Source organism: Rhopilema esculentum, chromosome 14 (genome assembly GCF_057945365.1).
Source record: "Rhopilema esculentum isolate cy_ngs chromosome 14, ASM5794536v1, whole genome shotgun sequence".
NCBI classification, from domain to species: domain Eukaryota; kingdom Metazoa; phylum Cnidaria; class Scyphozoa; order Rhizostomeae; family Rhizostomatidae; genus Rhopilema; species Rhopilema esculentum.
In genome coordinates this window covers 7,580,872-7,596,786 of record NC_142828.1, presented here as the reverse complement: position 1 = coordinate 7,596,786, position 15,915 = coordinate 7,580,872, and the positions used below count along the sequence as shown (strand labels likewise).

General features: G+C 35.3%; 1 protein-coding gene across 6 annotated transcripts in view; it reads right to left on the bottom strand.

Moving 5' to 3' along the window:
- Window positions 1–15,915, bottom strand: part of LOC135695993 (uncharacterized) — a 35,631-nt gene that overhangs the window by 5,913 nt on the left and 13,803 nt on the right. For 5 of the 6 annotated variants that reach the window (XM_089112418.1, XM_089112419.1, XM_065215243.2 and 2 more), the window contains one exon: window positions 12,161–12,312. The gene's annotated coding sequence lies outside the window, so the exon portion shown is untranslated. The other variant, XM_089112422.1, reaches the window with a different exon arrangement.

The following is a 15,915-nucleotide window of genomic DNA, read 5'->3' as shown; positions in this document are numbered from 1 at the left end:
AATTAATCATTTAATCATATCAATATTTGATGAAAATTTCATTACGTGTTTGATAAATCACAGAGATGTCCCAGCTTAAAAGAATAAGACGGCCTTTTCGAGCATTGGAGTTGATGAATACTTAAAAATATGCGAGCAATATGTCATTGAGCTCCAGTAAGTAGGCTTGTTCATTGGTTATACAAATTTTCTCATAGAACCATTGACAAGTTGTTGACTGGGCAGATGTTATGAAGTAACTGACAAACGCTTTGTTGATTCAAATTTTCTAAGTGAACTTACTGATGACGACTGAACAACACCACCAAGACATCGCTTTTGGATTTAGCTTTGTCGGCCTAAATTTCAGGATATTTTCTCTTGTCTAATCATATTATCTTGAAATGTTAAAGTTTCTCGTTGACTTCAGATTTATGATTGAAAGCCCAGATTAGCGAAACGCGATTATAGTTATTTCGCAGTGGTAAATGGAAATGAGATTAGTCCCCTAAAACGAGCATACAATAAATTAAATGCTCCTGTTGGCTTTTCTCGAGAGACGTTTTCTCTTAAAAGCCTTTTGCTAGAATTGACGACTACTGACGAGCAAAATGTTGTACAAGAAAAAGTCAACCTTATTTGACCCGACTCAAAAAACCGTCACTTTGGAATCCGTTAGCTTCAGAAAATGTGTTGCAATTTGTGTGCTTTGGCGCGACACCGTAAACGCTTGGGTTCAGGTAATGATCCGCTTCACCAGTTCGATACGGCGACAATATGGATCGATTTCAAAGGGCTTCATGCGAGACCGAAGAACTGTTTTGTGATTCTAGTAATCAGAATACAGATAACCAGCACTGCCTCTTCGTGAATATTTAAGCAATAATTTCTCTGATTGTCAAATTTATCCATTCGCAGCTTTCTCCCATAACAGTCTTGTTCGTTTTAATGTTCGTGTTAGGACTTTTATGGTGATACGTCGAGAACAAAACCAGGAAAACGTTATCTCGCTATATATATGCCTTATCACCAGAGCTTCATAACACGCGTCTGGCTCTTTGAAGAGCTCGTATCAGGCTTAGGTTAAACTTATTATAGTAATTAAAAAACAATACACGGAACTGATCGATTGTGAAGAATAAACCCAGAGCACCTTGTATGATTAGGAGCTCTTCTCAGCTTGAGTGGTTAACTAGTTGACAATTTTCAAAAGACCTTACATCTTTAAATGATACATTGAATCGTATATTGTGTATTGAACAAAAAACCTATTATACTTAAACAGTTTTTATGCGAGGTTAAGGTGAATCCACACCAATTATGTGTGACAAATTGGACGTGGATGGCTTCTGTTTTCTATTCAAAAGCAAAATGATCGAGCTTCTAATAATTACCTTCGCCTAGAAAAAAGCTCAAAATATTTAATGAGTCTTGGCAGAAGAGAGTAAAGGAGAAACTTTGAATTTGAGGTAAGAAAAAGGCGTGGTGTTTGTGCTAGTAAAATAATAATGATTAACTAAGTTGAAATTAAGTCGAGTAAATGTGCTTAGAAATGCTAGGAGATTTAAAGCTGGCAATGACACTTGACATTTTCATAACAGCTATTCAAATTCAAACCATTCCCTTTAAAGAACTATTCTAGTTATAACACAGCGTTATTAATCCAGCAATCTTCCAAAATCTATGTGCACCATGAAAAATAAATGACGCGTTAGGCAATTACCACAACACCAGGAAGCACGTACATAAGACTGCTAAAAACTCGTCAGGTAACGCCACTTTCATCGTACAAAAAATTGGAACCATCAAACTCTTGAATACTACCGTTAGCTTGAAAACGAACTGAAAGCGCTAACCAACTGTCGCTATTACAGTCCTTAGTAAAAGGGTTTTTTCTGATTCTAATAACAGGTCACGAAGATGAAAAACAACGAATAACCTCTCTAGGATGCTTTGCTTCAAAAGTTGTATTTTGCATCTTTCTATGACCTGTCTCATGGCAAATAATTCCTTTTTAGCTGCACTTTACCAACAACAACAACAGCGATTCATCCTTCCAGAAATGGCAAAATAGATAACGAATAAGTTTTCAAGTAATTTTAAAAACATTATCAATATTCTGACGAAATCGATTGCAAAATCCATTACTTTAGCAAGGCTGGATCTGCAAGGCTTAGAACATAATATTAAATGTGCTTAATGAAAGAACAATTTCATTAGTACAAAGCTAGGATTCAATACAGCTGTACATCGCAAACCAAGAAAAAATCAACAAAAGTTCCTGGGTAAATCCAAAGCTTAACCAACTTTCCTCCTAAAGGAATTATAGAGCAAAGTATACTGTGCAACTGCTTAGGGTCAATTGAGAGAGAAATCGTTACCAAATCTCTTTCAAATGGAACGAGAAACTATAGATAATAGTGAGATATCTTTCTGACATCTAAATATTCTTATGAAATTATCATGGAAGAGAAAATATTTGGTATAATTGTTTGAACACACTCTTAGAAAGAATATTTAAAAGAATATGGATAACTAAGATGGTATTAAATGAGCACGTCATTTCTACCTTAAAATGCTTGAATATCATTTTATGTGTTAAAAGCTATTTCACCAGTTTATGTTGTTCCTCAATGATCTTTCCTTAGTCCGATGCTTTTGAATTTTACTTTTCATTTTCACAAGTACGTGCTTAGCAAAATAATAGCAAATGCGGCCAATACTGATGACTGGATGATAACAACCTCTTTTAGTCGATGCCTACTAAAATCGTTTCTCGAAGTTGCCGGTTGTGGCGTTCAATAGTCTAACTCCTCTGAAATTCATACAACCGTTTTTTCTTCAAACAGACAGTGAAAAATCGAGCTATATAAGAAGAATACAATTTGAGTGTTTTCATGATAATATTCTTGAACAAAATTACTGGAAATTTTCAATCATGCTTTTAAATATGAAGTACTTAGGCTGTTAATATTTTTATACAAAACGAAAAACTTGTTTCAAAGAGAGAATTAAGCTGAAAGTGCTACAATGAGTTGTTTACAATTGCGCTCAGCTTCTTCCAAGTTTTCCTTCCATTATAATGTTTTTATTTTTTATCATTAGAGTCTTTCGACCGGCGCATTTCATCGCGTGAATACACAAGGCCATACAGATGGCCCGGTTTCCTATAAGCCCGCTGATTAATAGGCTAATCCGAGTATTTTTCAAAATAGAGAAAAAATCCTAAAAAGTAATGGTGTAGAATTCCTCGGCACAACCACAAGCACATTTTATACTCATCTCGTTAATAGCTTACTGCGTCAAGACCTTAATCACATGATAGGAAAAATTCAATGTTACGAAACTACCTTAACACGCGTGGGGATTCTATAAACTGAAAAAAAACTGACATTTACAGGACAAAATGTGTTTGATGGAACGATTTTTGATGTTTTCAATACTTACTGCACTTGAATACCTATTCTCGAAATTCACAAAACACAAATTACTGTTTTTAATACACTGGGCAATCATTATTTCAAAAAGTTTGCTGAATGTACATTAAATTGATTCGAATACGGATACAGCAACTCCTAATATCTTCTTTTACGTTCACATAGGCCTAGCTAAAAAACTCTGTGTATCCAGAATATGACCTTCGATTTCAACCTAAGAAAAATTACATTGTACAGCGCGTTTTGTTGGCAAAGCACGCGTAACAATTATGATTATATTTCGTCTATGGGTGTAAAGTTTTTTTTTTCAGTCTGTCTTGTGGGTTTGTTGATATGTTCTAGAAAAACTTGAGGTGTTGGGACAACAAGTTTATTACATATAAGGATAGATTGCAAAATGTCCCATGAAATGCTTGAAGATCCTACGACTAAGGCTTTGGGGATCATACGACGTATAATTTCATAAACAGTGAATTGCCATTCCCAGCGTAATTAGTGCAGATTTTCTAGACTCTCTCGCATTATTACTGGTACTGTTTGGTCATGAATGACCTATTTTTTAAATTTAGATAAATGAAATTCAGACAGGAGTTCAAAATAAAACAGAAAAATAAAACAATATTTAATCAAAATTAGCAGTAGTAACACACTAGCTTCCATTCTATTGCAAATCTATTTTCTAACATTTATCTTTTTGGCCACATTTGAAATTTTATAAGCTTCTAAGAAAGTATCTGCTGACTCAGTTCCCGAAAATTTCCATTAAAATTACAAAGTATGATCAACAAAAACAGCTCTTGTGTCCACTTAAAAACCAATAATCACAATTCAACAGAAATGTACCTAGAGTGGAAACGTGAGGAGCGCATTGGTCAATATTGCACGTCATTAAACAAAAAGATAATCAAGGTCAGAGTCTTATAAGGCAAGTGACCAAAATCAACGTCCTGCATAAATGCCTAGGCATTTTAATCACATTTATTGTCTCGTGAAGACCTGAGCATCTAAAATGACAAACGAAAACGGGATCTTGGTGCAAATCAAGTAATTTTAGAGAGAATGTAATGGGATAAAGCTACATTGTCTAATTCTCGAGCCTGAAATGGCGGTATACAACTCGTTAACATTTTGATATCGACTTCTACCAAGTTTTATTGGGTATGACACCACCGAGTACGAAGATCGATTCATCATAGAAAATGTCCAGTGCCAATTTCAAAAGTGTGCGTTTCTGGCTGTTAAAGGTTTTTCACCCATAACGTAGACAGGCATAGAAGATTTAGCGTCAACAGTACTCTCGATGTCGCCGATGGGAAGAAAAACACATTGAGAAATTTGAGCTGTCTGTGTATTGAGCGCTACGGTAACTTTTGAACTTAATAAAGCAGTAAGTTGCGACGGCAGCAGAATCTCAATAATTTCGTCGGCCGTCTTGAAAGAAGCTAAAAATCGTAGAAATGACGTAGGCATGTCCGTAAATTGTATTAAATATTTGCATTTTACACCACCGAAAATTTCGGTTAAAATATGCGGACGGAAGGCCTAAATGGATAAAAAGGGCCCTTACAAAATTGTCCGGATACGTTTAGGTACGCCTTGAGCAACGAAAAACTCAATGACAAGAAAATTAAATCGGCAATGTACTTTATATACTTGATTTAAGATGCTTAAATCGTTTTACCAGGAACACATCTTGTAACGAAACAATGAGATATGTATTAAGAGGCTATTTCATAGTGATCAGTTTGCCGACTTGCGGCTGTATCGAGACAACGAGATAATCAGGTCATTGCCAAGTTCTACCGTATTAACCAACTCCTCCGATTTGAATTTAGCTTACAATGAATTATATTTGACTGTAAAGGTTTAAAAATTCCTGAAGCGTCTCCCAAAATAAAGAAGAATGCGATAAAACGTCTCAGAAGGAAGTAATGTAGAAAATAATTAAAAATGAGACATAAAACTGCAACAAATCAACGTACAATCGGCTTTTGTGCACTGACATGTTGCTAAATGCGACGCGACAATGCTCAAAGGGATTTAATTATTTCTGATAGTCTTCACAAAAGATAAATTTATATATAGATACAAAGAAAGATTGAGAAATGCAAACAGTTGTAAAGGATACCGAGCAAGGTATTTCAAAATCTTTTGAGCAAAGCAACGCAGATTTGACGAGAAGAGCAAACATGATGAAAACATTCTGAGAAATCCAGTACACCTATCCCAAAACTTGGGTCAACTGCTTTAAGTCGACAGGGAAGGCGCACATGGTAGAAATATGAGTTTGTTTCAAGACGAACACAATGAAATGAAACTTAGTGCAGCTTTTCTAAAACTTTGAACAAGTAAAAAGCTTTGCAGAGAAGAGCAAACATGCTAAACGCGTGTTTGCTCTTGAGAGAAAAAACGAACACACTAAACGAAAACACGTGTTTGTTTCGAGAAAACACGTTAAAAAGAATTCCGTTGCTGTTTCCCAAAACACTGAAGAAAGCACTGCAGATTTTATGCGAAGGTGAAACATTGAGTATAGATAGAAACTCAGTTCAACTTTGATAACTGCAACAAATTAACGTAGTAATATTTACTAAGGAGCTGTGATTATCAGTGAAAACTACACGTTACCCAGATTTGCAGTTTGGCAATTAGACTTTTAGCGTTGCAGTCTGGTAAATTAGGGTGGAACACTGATTGGATAGATAAGAAAGCCCATAAGGAACCGAGAAACGATGATTAAACTTTGTCTCCTCCAAAACAAATGCTGTGATTGCTTGATAAATCTCTCACTGATTGACGTCAGTGACTTATCAAATTATCTATATCCACTTCCCAACTTCCTTGTACATTCACAAGGTGCAGGCGACTGCTTCAAACTTTAGTACACATCACATTCGAATCACCAAGACTGTAACAAAATCTTCCCTCATACTTCTAGCCTATCATAATACAAAACTTTCATTACATCTCTTGCAAAACGAACATTCCTCTTATTATTAAAACCTTGCGATCCTGCGTCTTTTGCTTTTGTGGCAAACGGAGTCGTAAACTTCAGAGGTTTAATCACTCCATTTTATTATGGAATTACCAGCTCGCCAAGAGACTGGCGCAAGCAGTGAATTTTCAATCCTTGCATGAATATTCTATTTTGATAAGCCCAGAGTAAACTAATGCATCTATATTACGTTATTGAATTATCTCGCTCTGTAGACAGTGACCCAGCCTAGGACAACAAAAACACCATTATTTGGCTATGGTCGATGGTTTCAGTTTTAAATAAAAATATAAATATCCTTAGCGAAAATGGATAAAAAATACATCTATCTATTTCTATCATAAGGATTTATTTCTATCTAGCTTTATGCTTTATATAGCAGTCTCCTTATTGTTCATGTTTGTTTGCCGCTCCATGTTGATTAAATATTCAAAGATATCACTAGGACAAAGAAAGCTGATTTCAAAGAATTCGCAGTTGTGAGAAACAGGAAATTATAACAACTGAAATGATGAATTATTTCAAAAAAGCAAAGAAATATAAAAAATAAAAGTAGGGACAACACGGAAGGAAAATTTGGAAATAAAAACTTATAAACTACAAATTTAGCGAACCAAGAGGAACACTTTACTCATAAGACATATGGCTTAGTCTCACTTCTAATAACATAGATAATAGAGATTTGAGAAAACTAGCTTTATATGGTGAGAATGACGTCAATCTCAAACAGAAATACTAGCAGAAAAGAATTAAAAATAGCAAGAAATAGACACAAACAGGAGACAGCCATACAGAAATGACTGCTTTACTTGTGAACTACAAACCATTGATCAGAACTTTCAGAAATGATATCATTTGCTGGCAATTGCCAAAGCTCAATCCCAAACAATATTTGAAGCCACCATCCAATCGATGTAAAGGAAATACGAATAGATTGTGTAGGTAGCTACTTTCGATTAATTGGATCCCAAAAAAGTGACACTTTAGTTATCTGGGCCAAATTTTCCGTTCTCGTTAGCTAAAAACATCGTTTAAGAAAAACATAAATTCGATAACCAATATTGGATTATAAAAATGTCAAATGACATTAAATTTTATGAACTTTTCATTGATTGAGTAAGAGAGGTCTCAGTAAATAAAATGAGAGAGCTAGAGGTTGTTAAGTGCGCTTTGGGTATCTCTTTCTATTCTGAATTTTTTAAAATCTTTTGCCAAATGAAACATTTTCATTTGTTCTACTTTTGTGCCACTTGCGAAGAGATTGAGAACTGGTACATCGCTAAATGGGACAGATTTTCTCTGTGCCTTTGGCGCTCCCACATGAAAGGAGCATACTGTACCGCCTTTCTAGCAGAAAGAGCTTTAATTGCACAACTGGCATGACTGTCATAAGTGAAGAACATGTGTGCAACAACAAAAATAATCAGCCAGAACATATGTTGTAAGATCCAACACACTGCGAAACCACATGCTAGGTTCGTAATTTCTAAACGATTATTTGGAAATTATTTTGCTTCAAAAGCAATCTTTATCTTTGTTTCATAAAGGCTATGCGACTAACAAGGACAACAAAGCGTTACAGTTGCCAAAAGAACTTGCGATGGATGAAAATAAAGCGCTACAAACCACACTTACAGAAATGCTGAATGGTTTGTAAGGCTTCCTATCGATTCAAACAAACATGAGTCATCTACAACTTCTTAAGAAGCAGTAAGACAGATGTTAGTATTTTAGTTCAGCGGCCTCGTTGTGCTAATCCTTTCAGACTTTGCTAAAGTCCAGAAAGGGATTAGCAATAGTTAAAGATGTGCTGTAACTTTGAACCATGCTCTTTCGCATACTCAGTCAACAGAAACCTAGCTAGCCAAGACATGATGATGATGATGTGCAGAGTCACTCTGATTAAATAACGTGACCAAATTGATTATCAAGTCGTTTTCTCGCGTTTGATTTTCTTCCAGTGCTTAGACTACAAGTTCTTCATTGAAGTCTCGTGTAACTCACTTGCATTGTAGACTATCTTGAAGACAAATTATCGAAATGAAATACTTATATAAAGAAAGAGGTGATAAATAAAGATGTATAGCCTGTATTCAACCGATTGCAGTCCAAAACTACTTGGAAATCAACATGGCCATAGAACAGAAAGTCTTTACTGCTACAGCTAGCAGTACGTGAGATTTTCTATCATTTGAGAATTATGCGAGTCCCTAGGTCATTAAAAAAATCAGGCTTGGATGGTTTCCTTGCACCACATTTAAAAATTAGAATTTCACTGTTTTGGCTCTATATCCAAAAAAACATTTCTTTCCTTTACCAGATAGCTGTAAATAACTTGACAATGGTTTAACCGTCAACATGTCTTTTGCTTTGGGTCTCTTAATGATAACTCAAACGCTTTCAAATTTTTAGCAGATAACTTTATTCTATAAATGGTTTATTGCTTCTGCTTGGATTTAAAATGTTCGCAAAAGGACATTGTCCATCTCAATATTCTTTAACAAATCACACAAAATAACCTCAAGTTGTAAACAAGTTAGGACGCAAAGAAAATATCTTTGCATGGAAGACATCGAGAAAGGAAGCATACGTGCTATTTAGAGTTAATTTTATCAGGCCATGAATAAAGTAAGGATAATTGAAATGCAAAAAGTAAAGATTAGCTACTACTTTAGGATGAGGTATTTGAACCATTAAAATTGTAGAATCAGCTAAGATTAAAAAGGTTCAGAGAAAGACAACATGGCAGGTTGAAATGGTAAATAGCATTCCTGTTTGATAATAATCAATCCTTTTTCCAGCCATGAGTTGGTAATGTTTTATGCTACAACTCTTCGACCGAAGGCAGCATTGTCGAATGATGATGCTTCGGTTGATGCCATAAAAACTGCCAGGAAATTGCTAAAGCATATTAGAAAAAGGCCTAGATAAAAAATAAAACCGATCGGAACAAACAAACGGACAAGACTATATGAACAAGGCTCACCATCTCTTGGATAATCACAGCATTACGAATTGATAGTGATTGTCTCTCTCTTGTCTGGCAGCATTTTTAACGTTTAAAACCACAAGGCAAGTCGTGCAGCTTGGACAAAGATTAAGCAATGTGAATTCGCACACTGAGTGAATCAAGTGATTTGCAAGAGAAAAGCGCCGTTCGCTTGAAAACTAAACTCATATCTTCCTGTACTGAGACCCGCTTTGTCTTTTGTTATCGCGAATCGAATAAATCAAGTCTCTTGTGCATGCATCTCAATAAAATTGGACGCCCAGCCGGGAACATTTCTATTGACATATATTTCTTTACATCTTTATCTAGACAAGTGTTATTCTATGATCCTCAAGAAAAAGAACTTGTTCGTAGGTGGGAGATTTTAACAACCCGCCTGTAATTAAAAAGTAGGCTTATTCATATGCAAATAAATAAATGGCGTTTTATCAGGTCACTTCAGACCAGCGCTTCAGACGGATATCTACAACGTCTTTGAAAATAATGTGTAGGAAAACGCCTCAATCAAAAATGCTTCTGTAAATAACGCCTATCGACAAGAAATGAATTATTATTATAATTAATATTATTTCCATTCTGTTTCCCTTTGCTTGAGAATGAATGCAGTGTTTGAAAAGAGAAAGCGTTGTTGCGTTTGCTGTTGGGAATAAAAAGGAGATGGAAGTCAAGGCTCAAGGCTTGTGACCTTTGTGTTGAAGCAGAATGAATGCGAGTTTGGGGAGAGAAGAAAGATGGGTGTAAGAGTCAGATGAAACAGCCATTGCATTAGAACCGTACCTTATACGCAAACCCCGAGGAAGTTCCTGGAGAGGGACAACTTCATTTTTGCATCATGGAGACCTCGACATCAGATAGAGAATAGTCGAAGCCACGCAACTTGAAAACGAAAAAGTCTAGAGGTAAAATACACCATCAAGATATTTTTTAAAGTAAAATATCCTTCTTGCGAACAAAAGGTACATTGGTAAACAAATTAAACGAAGCGATGTTGATGGCCTTCTTTGAAGCCAAAAAGCAATGCCTCGGAAACCTTTGCTGCGGATGCACGGTCAAGCATTAACTGTATTGTGCTATTGTATGTACGACTAGGCATTTTTTTAAATCAGATTTACAACACTGGCATCATTGGCGAGAGCTCTGTGGATGGTCTTTTGTATTGAATTAGACTAAACAGATGAAAGCATCAAATATTAGGTACAAAGGGATTACAACCTTTCTTGTGGTGAAAAATTTAAGCATAGCAAACAGAAATCGTAATTTTAAGCACAAAAAGTTGAATTTGTCTACTTGAAACCGAGCATCGACAAAGCTTCAAGCCTCAACAGACCTTCGATTTTCAATTGTACAAATGTCATAATATAAAATTACTCTCAAAAATCAATCTCGTTAATTTTCAATGCTCAACATAATCTCAAAAAGAACACGATTTCAAGTATATCATAACCTGCTTTATCAATATGAAATTCAAAAAACTCATTAATCCGTATATCCGTTTAACAATTGCAATTTTCAAAACCTGTATTAAGATGTAATTATCTTAGGTAGAGTATGATCTAACAAAAGAAGTAAAAGGATAGGCAGAATATGAAATCAGTTTCCAGACAGCATTCAGTTCACTAGCAGAGGTTTATTTTCGAGGTAATATTTTCCCCAGAAAAGAGAAAGCGCGGTGTTTTCTTGACGTTTACCGATACTTAATACTGTAGTCTTATAAATAAGGATTTTACTTAAATTCCTAGTTATATTCTATCAAATTTTACAGCATGTAAGCTAGTATATCAAATCGTCTTACATGATAAAAGTATAAATTAGATGGAAATTTGAACAGTTTTTGGCGGTAGGGAACTTGAAAATGGCTTTGAAAAAGCAAACATTTCACAACATACTACTTAAAGCTACTTCTCAGAGTATAAAACGTCAGAATAAGGGCCCGAAAAAACACGATGGAAATATAAAAAAGCGAGAAACACAGGGTAAATAGCCTGAAATTTATGGAAGCCCAATTCAACGAACGACCACAAATCTCGGTAACATAGTTCTTGAACCTCTGTATGCCACTGAGGTCCTAAATTGGTATCTATTACGTCATGATGGATACGGAAATCTCAGAAGAAAAATAATTCTGCAAAAATCCTGCAATACTATAAACGACTTCATACCTGACATGAAAACTATTAAAATTTCAGGTAGCCGTAATATATGAATGCGTCTTTATCTTATTTAGAATAATCGTTTTTCCATATCTACTCCTTCATGTTTTGGCAATCGGATCACTGAACGATAAAATCGCCATTAAATAAAACAATTGCTACAGCAATCAAATCTACATCAATAAATTCATTGCCGCACGTTGGTGAAGGCCTTTACCCGACTTTGTAGTTTCGTTCGAGCATTTCATAATTCATATATTCAAATCGCATTAATCGAGAAACACGTTTCCGAAATAAAACGTAAAATTGATTGATTTCGCTAATGCTGTGTGGATTTGCGAAAATCCTGAAATTCATGAATAAATATAAATTGTTATCAAGGTCATTTTTTCTCTTCCAATTTATTAGGATATCTCCCTACGCAAGATTAAAAGCTCCTTATGGGGCTGAATAAATCGATACAAACCGTGGTTCGTGTGGAATCTCAATTGCTGTGGTTAATATATAGAAAACACGATGGTCTCTGGAACATTCAGAAGAGTGATCTGTACACAACTTTCGAATATTCGGAATAGAAAGTGCAACATACCTTTGAAAAATCGTCGAAAAATTCCAGATCTGCAAAACAGCATCGACTGGTTTGGAAATTTTCATCGGAAATCGTGCGCAGGATCTCTCTCTCCTCGAAAAACGTGTTTCCGAACAAATAAGACACGGAGTTTGGCCTCGAGATACCTTGTCCTATGGAAATAGGAACAAACAAGGTTGAACGGTTTACAAAACTATGCTATAATCACAAGTCTTATTGCTCGCACACTTGTACTCAAAACAAATGCAGCAAAACTAGAAAGAACTTTACTTTTATCTCATTAACGACTTTGAAATCGTCATAGAAAGTCATTCAATGAAAACATTCGTCTAACTGGTGATTGGCCAGTATACTGGAATTAACAGACTAATCGTTTCTTGTGATTCAAGCGGCTATGATTATATGTGGGGTGGGCGGGTCATCTGTCATTTCCCATGACAACTATGAGGCTCCCTTGTTGAACAATAGGCTCTCGGGCTCCGATAACATGGAGCACGGCGCAAACGGAGATCGTACAAATTAAGGCCGTTGACCTACGTTTCAATATAAAAGCTCCTGTACATTGGCAAGCTGTCATCCTCAGCTATATTTCATTTGTTTCAATATACAAGCTCCTCAGCTATATTTCATTCTTTGGAAAATAACAGCATGGCTACGATATAAATGTGTCAATTCAATGAAAAAAATGATGTTGAATGGAGAAGAATTTTATTTAAAACTTCAAAATTAAAAGAAAATGGATTGAATTCATTCTTTGATACATTCATCCCATCTTTTTAAGTTAAATGCCTTTATGATCAGATAAAAAGAGGCGGTCACGTGGCCAACGGCGGTGGCCTCGAGGGGGGTCAATGAAAACGGAAGAACTTAAAGAGCCACACCTAGACCACGCCATTCCTTGTGTTTTTAAGAAGGATTTTAAAGTTTTGATTCGTTTGCCAGAGAAAAGATAAACATTGTCCTTGACTCTGGCCCACTTCTCAGCAGGTTCATTAAAAATCCATACAACGAATACAATGTTTCACGCCCTGCCTTCCCCTCATTTTCAATATATTTCAATCAGAGGTCGACACCCACTCAGCCCCTAAAGGGTTAAGTCAACCTTTTGTATGCGAAAATGGATTATGATGGACAATTCATTAAATATTTAATTGAGCTCTGACTGAATGTTATATGGATTTCAATAAAGAAAATGCAATTAAATGTTAGAGGTGTGAATATACTTGATAAAACGGTTTCAAACGTTTAATACTGAGCAACCAAGGAAATTATACTATTCACGAAAGGCTTTAGAAGTACTTAAAATGTTTTTAATTTAAGAAATTAGGAAGTTTCTTTGACAATCTAACATAATGACGGAAATGCCAAACAAAAGCTTTAATTGATTTTCATTTACGTTAATAGGTTTTCTTAAAGCAAAAACCTTGAAATTCTCCTGAATATGTTATTTCATCTTCGGAATCAGCGATGCTTAAAAAGAATAGATCTATGTAGATAAAGCACAGCCCAGAAACCCATATTCCACACCCTAACCCTGACCCTAACCAATTTCCTAGACTCCCTGATAAGGACAACATCAGGGAATTACATTCTTATACGAAAAGTGCAGCATTTTTTTGCATAGCGAAATGCTTGCTACTCAAGTTGTAAAAACCTACAAAAATCAGACCATATTCATAACCGCAGAAACATAACATATATCAGTGTTTTGCTATGAATAAATGTCACATAAGAAGAGTACTTGAAAAGAAATATGAGTGAAATGTGTTGTGAAACTTGTTTTTGCTTGTATCTTCAAATATATATGCTTATAAATAATGTTGTGAACAGTATGTGTTGCAAATGCAAATGGTAGTTTTCTTGTACATAACCTGGTCAAGCAAATCAAATTGCCTCTCGTAATCGTATCTTGGTGTTTTGCATAATTAGAATTTCTAGGGTAAAGAATTTTTCTGGATTTATATATACAATTTCTAAATACCAATTAAAAGGCAAAGCCTGTTTAACAAGATTAGTCGCTTATGTAGATATTGTTACAAAATCGTCATTGCCTCTGGCAGTCCTATCAAACTTTCATTTTATTCAATAAACTGCTTCTGAAATATATCATCTCATTTATCTTTAATGAATGAGCAGCAAATCCACTATCGTCCCGATTTGTGCACTATTAAATTGCAGAAGATAACCCAATCTAAGCAGGGGCTACGTAGACGATTATCGATCAGCTAGGAATTTACAACAATGTCACTCGAAATAGCTTAAGGTATCCAAAACAAGGATTCCATCCTAAGATAGCAAATGGGGACTGTGGTTCCTATCGGATGGGACTGCTCAAGATCCTATCTTTTACATAAAGCAAAATATTAAGCTATGATGGTCCTTTCTTTACTACACTCGGAATTGTTGAATAAATCTATAATTTCATAGATATAACCTTTAGTTTAGAGAAGACAATCAATCACAAAACAGAATTTAGGACATTGAGAACTAATGCTTCTTCTTTCCAATCCTTTCCAATAAAATTTTCCAATACATTTTTCATAAAAGAGCAAGAAATTTCTCCGGTAGATAAGAGACGAATAACATAACCTGATTATTTCAAAAAAAGGGATTTTTTTTGTCATATTTTCGAACTGAATGCAATTTTGGATTCACATTCCCAGATTGGCTTATCCTGTTTTTAAAATAGCCAGGGGCCATTGGAGGCAGGGGTTTCAACACACTACAGACTCTAAGACTTTTCTATTATTTTTTATAAACTAAGACTTTCCTATTATTTATCTACGACATTAAAAAGAACGGCAATTGTTTAATCTACTCTGCTTCTTTAGTTGAGTAGATTTATGCAGCCAATTAAGAATCACTAGTTAGGAGGGAAACAAAAATAATAGGCAAAAGAATCTCAAGGCAAAAGATGAATATGATTTTGAAGGTCAGGAAGGGGAAGAACAAAAATGAGAAGAACAGAAAGAAGACGACGAAGAAAGGAAAAAACATGAAGAAGAAGAGGAAAGTAAGAGGAAGAGAAAGAAGAACCGCAAAAAGGGGTGGAAAGATAAACGGAGGAAGAGAGAAGAAAAAGGTTAGTAGACAATCGAGTAAGATTTGCTTTTCCGCAACATGAGTATGGCATCTACGCTATACAGCAGAAAGTCTTCCTTGGCCACGGTATGCAATTTCACTTAAATTCTTAGTTTTATTCTATTACATTGTATAGCACGCCAGCTAGTATATTTATGGACACTGTATACAATGCATTCATAATATAGAGTAGGGTACGGTATACAATTTCACTTAAATTCTTAGTTTTATTCTATTACATTGTATAGCACGCAAGCTAGTATATTTATGGACACTGTATACAATGCATTCATAATATAGAGTAGGGTACGGTATACAATTTCACTTAAATTCTTAGTTTTATTCTATTACATTGTATAGCACGCAAGCTAGTATATTTATGGACACTGTATACAATGCATTCATAATATACAGTAGGCTATGCAAAAGGAGGCAGGGGTTAGGAAGTCATTGACCCCGCACTATTGCGCTCAAGCTATAGCGTTAGAAACTGATTAACCCAACTTTTCCTACTCTTTGGCCTCTCCTCATTGAAGTTCAGGGCGCAGTCTCTAATACAGTCGCATCTGGGAACAATTAAAGAACTTCAATTCAGCACACGATTTCTCTATTAAATAAAGACAGCGGAACTAGCACTTTTCTTATGTGATACTTCCAGCGATCGCCCTGTTGCA